The sequence below is a fragment of the Physeter macrocephalus genome, chromosome 5 (genome assembly GCF_002837175.3).
Source record: "Physeter macrocephalus isolate SW-GA chromosome 5, ASM283717v5, whole genome shotgun sequence".
Taxonomy (NCBI): domain Eukaryota; kingdom Metazoa; phylum Chordata; class Mammalia; order Artiodactyla; family Physeteridae; genus Physeter; species Physeter macrocephalus.
Genome location: NC_041218.1, coordinates 74,046,283 through 74,052,990, shown reverse-complemented (window position 1 = coordinate 74,052,990; position 6,708 = coordinate 74,046,283). Strand labels below are relative to the sequence as shown.

At 34.5% G+C, this 6,708-nt stretch overlaps 1 non-coding gene across 1 annotated transcript; it reads left to right on the top strand.

Annotated features, from left to right (window-relative positions):
* The first annotated feature begins 5,456 nt into the window (after window positions 1-5,456).
* TRNAV-CAC (transfer RNA valine (anticodon CAC)) lies at window positions 5,457-5,529 on the top strand. The gene has a single exon. It is a non-coding gene; the product is annotated as a tRNA-Val (tRNA).
* Window positions 5,530-6,708: the final 1,179 nt, after the last annotated feature.

The window sequence follows — 6,708 nt, the reverse complement described above, 5'->3', positions numbered from 1 at the left end:
GTACAGTTTGCCCCATGGAGTGATTATGGAATGAAGCTAAACCAAAGGAGAGTGATCACAAGTGGGTTTTCCTACTCTGTACAAATGTTCCCAGAGGCCTTTTGAATTTGTGATCTGCAATGCTATTCTCATGTCTGACATGCTTTCCTAGTGGGTTTTGTTTTCCCGAGTTACTGATGCAAAGAACAACTTGAAATCAGATTATAGGTAGCACAATTCAGAAAAATAACAACCTAGGTAAAGCGTGTGTGAACTTATTCGAATATATGGCCACAATTGACTCTCACTTACTCCTAGAACATATCTACCCAGTTATCTGATTTTACAGCTAGAGTTTAACATTGGTAGATCTGCAGAAGCAATTTCGAAATGTTCACTCTTTCCCAAGCACTTTTCCCCAAGTGACAGGCTGTGCGGGTGGCCACTATGATATTGCCTTAAATTAAACAGATGCGTGATTATTCAGTCAACAAACATTTCTTGAAGTTCTCTCTAACGTCTGAAGCCTATGTGGAAGTGACTGTGTCATGCCTATCATAAACTAACAAAGGCGCCTCTAATCACAGAAGGCTGGTCTCACCTGTGGCTATTTGCTGCGTGTGCACAGAGGCCCTTACAGTAGTTACTTCGCCCCCAGTTTTGTTTGCTGTTCTGAAGCAGTGCAGAAAATTAGGACTCTCCTAAGTGTGGAAGAATAGGAGTGGAGAGGCAAACATGGTCCCTCTCCATCTAGCATTCTAAAATTGGAAACTTGGCAAAGAGAGTAGATTGAGTCCAAGAACACTTTTTTTTTTGCCTTTGCTATTTTTATTTCTTTTCAATGCACATTCATCAATCTGTAGCAAAATCCTATAGATTAATAGTTGCTATTAGACTTTATACTTTTTGTAGACAGGTGTCTATCCAGCTCACTATTATAATCCCAGCACCTTGCTTAGCACCTGTCACATGGCATTTTTGTTGATTTGAACTAACATCACCGTTACACTAATAGGGAAACTGAGGTAGAGCAGCAGAATCCACATGTAAAAGAACCAAAAAAGTGACAATATGACAGTCCCATAATCTTATAGCGGAGGAATTCATATACTTGTCTCTCAGGTTTATGTTTAGAATGAAAACCCAAGTAAGCACAAAATAAGACATTTATTAAAACACTGATATTCAGACATTTATTAAAACTCAAGTGTTTTAGAGTGTCTTTCTGTTTGGAGCCCATAGCTGCCATTGTCCTATGTGATTTCTTTGTGTGAATAAGTAAAGAGAAGCTTTTATTTTTTTCCCCCGCGGCATATGGCTTGCCTGTAAAAGCAGTCAGAGCAGGGCTGATTTCAGGCCCCATTTCCCCATGGACAAGTGCCTTTGTTCAATGAACATCCCTCACAACCATATGTAGCAGTCTTGGCACCCCAAAAGCAATCATTGTCAAATTTAATAAGGAATCTGGCTAGCTTATTATCAGTGCATTTTCATGTCTCTGAAATTGATTCCACTTGATTTCTATGAAAGATCCAAGCTCAGACTCTCCACATGTGCTTCTTAACCAAACTGGGGCAGTCTACCCAGAACGGTATCTTCTCCTGCTCCAGCCAATTGGGGTTCCATTTTCCTATATTCCTGTGCCATAAACAGCTCTACATTGCCCTGTCGCCTCCTAAAACAGCATAATCACTGATAACTAAACAATACATGTCAATCAGTATCTACTGAAAAACTGAAACTCTAAGTTACTTACTTATTGCATGTATGCACACATATTCCAAACCCAAGAGTGGCGGTTTAGAGATTGAAGTATAATTGATTGTGAATTGAAAAGAGGCATTTGAAAAATATTTAAAATTTGGTATGATTAGTATGAATGGAGAAAGCTGCTTCTCCACCCCCATTTTTCTTCTGCCTTCCCCCCTTCACTCCAGGGATGCGGTGAATTTGTGTAATTTAAGGCAGGTGGTCCACATAGTAGGCTGACCACAGAGGATGAGGGAGTGTGCATTTGATACCCTGACTGCTGCTCTTTAATAGACTTTAAATATACTTTGACTATTATTTGGCTTTTGGCTATTACATTTATTTTCACTTTCTTTCAAAGGCTTCTCTCTTTCATTTCGTCATTTTCCACATACTGAAATGTAACCCAGGTCCAATGGCACCAAATAGAGGATTTATCTATATTGTCATCAAACTAAATGCGAAGGAAATATCAAAGGGGAGCAAAGGGCACCGCTATATTTTGGCTTTTGAACACTGACAGAAAAACGCATGCATTTTTCTTTGCCTAGGTAATAACAATACTTTATTTTTATATAAAGCCTTTCATCTGAGAATCTCAAAGCCCTTCAAGATGTCATTTGGGTCTGGCATTCTTCAATTGGCTGCCCTTTGTCTCTTTCAGTAAGGAAACATTCCTGTTGGAGGTAGTTTCATAACTGAGCTTGCACTTGGGTATGCACATTCAGAGGTCCAAGGGCATTGAGTGTTTCTTAAATAGATCAAACAAATGACCAGTTATGACATTCTCAGAACAACCCTGAGAGGAAGATGGGTGGCAAAGGTGATTATCTAATTTGCAGGTGGAGCAGTTGTGACACCACAGGTTAAGTGACCTACCTGAGGGCACATAGTGGAGTCTTTGTTACTGCTGGAAACAGTCATAACATCTACCAGGCCATTAGCATGGCTGTCTTTCTTTGACATTCCACTTATCTGCTTCTCCTTTCAGAATGAACACCTCTAAGAAATGGCACCCTTGTGCATATTAGACAAGATTCCAATGCAAGGGAGGAGAGTAGAGTAGCAACTTTGGAAATGTTGAACATAAAGAAGTGTGTGGGTCTTACTTCTCCAGAAAAATCACACAACTTCAAGTCAAATTAGTGAGTCAAAAAAAAAAAGGAATATCCCTCGCACATAGAAAGTGGAAGCGTGATCTTTAAGTTCCATTCCTTTTAAATAAGAGCATGTGTTGATCTCAGCCAGGAAGCATAGGTATGATGTTTTATGTATTATATATAAATATATATGAATGAATATATATATATATATATATATTCTTTAAGCCATGTGCACATTTTAAAACTTAAAAGCATTTTTCATTTATATCTTATTTATGACTATCTTTTTTCTTTCCTGGAATTTTGTTTTGCCTCATTGTCTCCAAACATAGTCATTTGCTTCAGCATCATAGTTATTAGTCTAAAGAGCCCTGAAGTCTGGATTATTCCTCTTTGACATCGCTATATGATTTACTGTTAACTCAGTGTTTGACAGTTCCAACTGTGATATTCTACTTAACATTAATGTTTTAATATCCTCTTGGGACACCATATCATAATTTAATTTTAGTTTAAAAACTCATTGTCATGTTTGGAGCAGGGATCCCAGCTCTGCTTTTGCAAGTAAAGTAACTTCTGTATTTTATTCCATTAAGAAGAGCTAATACAAGGAATACGTAAGTATTTTAATAGAGAGGACTTCATAATAAATGAGACTGTAGTTTTCATCTGAGAATAATTATACATTTGAAACAAAATAATTTATTAGTCAAAAAATTATTTGTTTTGTTTTTCTTTTCTTTATTTACTATTCAATTTCAGTTTCTAAAGTGAAACCTATCTTTCATAAAGGATTATCACAAAAAATCAGAGCAAGATTCTAGAACAATTCTGATATCATATATACTAAAGCTGTCATTGGTCCATCTTACTGGTAGCCATATATATATATATATATATATATATATATATACATATATAAATCTTGGGTCTGTGTCTTCCTATTTTTCTAGGTTTAGAAATTCTCAGATCTAAAATATGTAATTTAGACAGTTTGGAAAAAGCTGTTCTGTATATAACATTGGTTTTACCATATCAGGGGTAAAAATCTCTAATTGATATGCCCATTTTCTTTATCTGTACATACCATCTAGGTTCTCAGCTTAGTTTTGATCTGCTCCAGAAGAAATATGCAGAAAAAAGCAGGAGCAATGATGGAAAAAGTAAAAAAAAAAAACTTGATTATCTTACTTTGCCTGAGTTTGAGAGTCTAGAATCTGAACTGCATTTTGTCATTACTGGTCTCTCTCTCCCACAAAATCTCTATTGCTTAGTGCTCTCTCTATGAATGAGGCCAAATTTGAGAAAGAAGATGAAGGTTTAGCAACATGAAATAAGGAGAGGTGCTCAAAAAATCTTGCTGCTTTATCATGTAATCTAAGCATGCTTTTTTCTCTCCTCTTTCTTGTATAGAGTAATGAAACCCCTAATGCTGTTCTTTTCGTTCGCTTATGTATCTTTGTTTTGAAGCTATAACATCCTCTTGCATTATTAATTTTGCCCCAAATAAAAGTTGCACTTGTTAAGTTAGTTTAGAATGTGAATGAAAAAAAGAGCAAGTCTAATCTAAGCTCCGCCACTTATGAGCTGTGCTGTTTGCCAATTAACTGAATTTATCTGAGCATCGGTTCTCTAAAATTGGGGAGCATGGTAAACTATATCACAAGCATTATCATTCTGTCATTCTATGATCTAATATCTCTAACGATGCTTCAATAAATACAGTTTTAAATTACCATTGTCAATTAGCTTGTCAAGAAATTTTCTCCGTCAGTTGCCAAACTTTAAATCTACAAGATCAATTAAAATATATTTTCTAAAAGTATCACTTAAAAATTGTGAAGTGGAAGCATTATTTTAAAATCCAGAAACTCTTTCTGAACTTCAAATTATTATAATTAAAAACAATTAATAATGAGATCTGGGAGCAAATATAAAAGCAGTGATAAATCAGTAACATCTCATTGCTTTAAAAACTCATTTGCTACTAGTTTTACTTTCTTGTTAAAAAAAAAACCTATTTGTTATAAATCCCTTAAATTGAAGATTGAATCTATCTTAAATCATAAGATATATTTGCTAGTCAATATTAATCACGTTCAGCAGCTCATAGCTATGCTATATGCCTATGAGAGACAATGAGTGTGTGTGTTTACCTAGCAATTAGCATGCTTATTATTGGTAATGAAAATGATAGACATAGGAATGTATATTAGCTTCAAGGCTTCTTTAACATAGTAGTTCACAATTCTTTATCAAAATTTCCTTTTTCACATATGATATCAAAGTAAGAGTTTAAGATTTGAAACTTTTCTTAGGATTCATGCTCTGAAGTATTTCTGCTTCTTGTTTTGTTTTGTGGTCACTAACCACAGAGAAATTTGTCTTTTTTACGTACACTGGAAATAATTTACTGCTTTTAGAAATATTAAACCACAAAAAAACCCAATGTTAAAGAGACATTATGAGTCTGCCGAAGCCCTGAAAGAGCCAGGAAATTGAGAGTTAATGTGGAAGCTCTGATCTGGCTCTATGTCCAAGGGACTCTAGGACCTCTGAAGAATGACAGGTAGTGCCTAGTCCACATACATGTAAGAATTTTAAAAAGAAAGTATTGACAGGACTTCCCTGGTGGTGCAGTGGTTAAGACTCTGCACTCACAATGCAGGGGGCCCAGGTTCGATCCCTGGTCAAGGAACTAGATCCCACATGCATGCCGCAACTAAGACCTGGCACAGCCAAAAAAATAATAATAATAATAAATAAATATTTTAAAAAAATAATAAAATAAGAAGACAGTATTGGCAAGATGGTATGGTAGAGGGTACACATGGTTCGTACAATTCTCAGACACGAATCACATTTCCTTAATATGAAATAAGTCTTTGTAAACATCAATTCTTGTCTAACCTTAATACATAGACAAAAGTCACAAATTCTAAAATGACAATGTAGATTCTGATCTGTAGTGTAGATGTATTCAACCATATGAACTTGACAAAAATGATATTCTCCAATGAGATTTTAGAAGTAATATTCACTTGCACAATCTTTGCTTATAATGTATGGGGGAAGCAATACTTTCAAGTCCATCTATCTTACTGATCTCACTTCAGAGGCCAGAGATTCAGGCTATTCACACAGATTAGGTCTCAGGAAAAAAGTCTTCTTTATGTACATAACACAGAAGGCAAAAGTTCAATGGTTGTAGTGACATATTTTTATAGTTTTTTTCAAACATTATCTTACATATAATCATCTAAAAACTGAAATTCATAAATCAGTCAAGAGAGCAAATTTTTATTAATGAAAACATTTCGTCTGGTTTGTTTTTCTATTGTATTAAATTGCATAACACGTTTCCTCAAATGCTTGTTTGCATTTTAAACTTTAATTATCATTTAGTTCAGAAAACATATTTTGAATTTTTAATAAGAATATCAATATCAAGAATATCAATATCAATAAATTATTAAATACACAATTTATTATCACGATTAAGCTTAATTTACAGCAAAATATCTTACTGGATTAAGTACAATGCTTTAAATTTTTAAAAACTACAAATATAGAAAGACTGGCAGTTCTTGAATGATAGGTATACCCTTGATGGCATTATCTAAGTGCATCGTCATATAATGGTAATAGTGCACTGTTAAAAGTATTTCTGTTGAGCTGGAGCTTTGTCAAAAGAATTAAACAATGATAATTAATATATTGCTTCATATACAGGCATATTATTTGCCTTCTTTGTAAATGAAAAAGAAAGGTGGTGAAAACCAACTGTTATCAGTTATTTAAAGTAAGCCCATTTGGAATCAGAAAAATAAAGATAAATTTACATAAATTAGAAATCATAGATTACTTCCAATTTTAC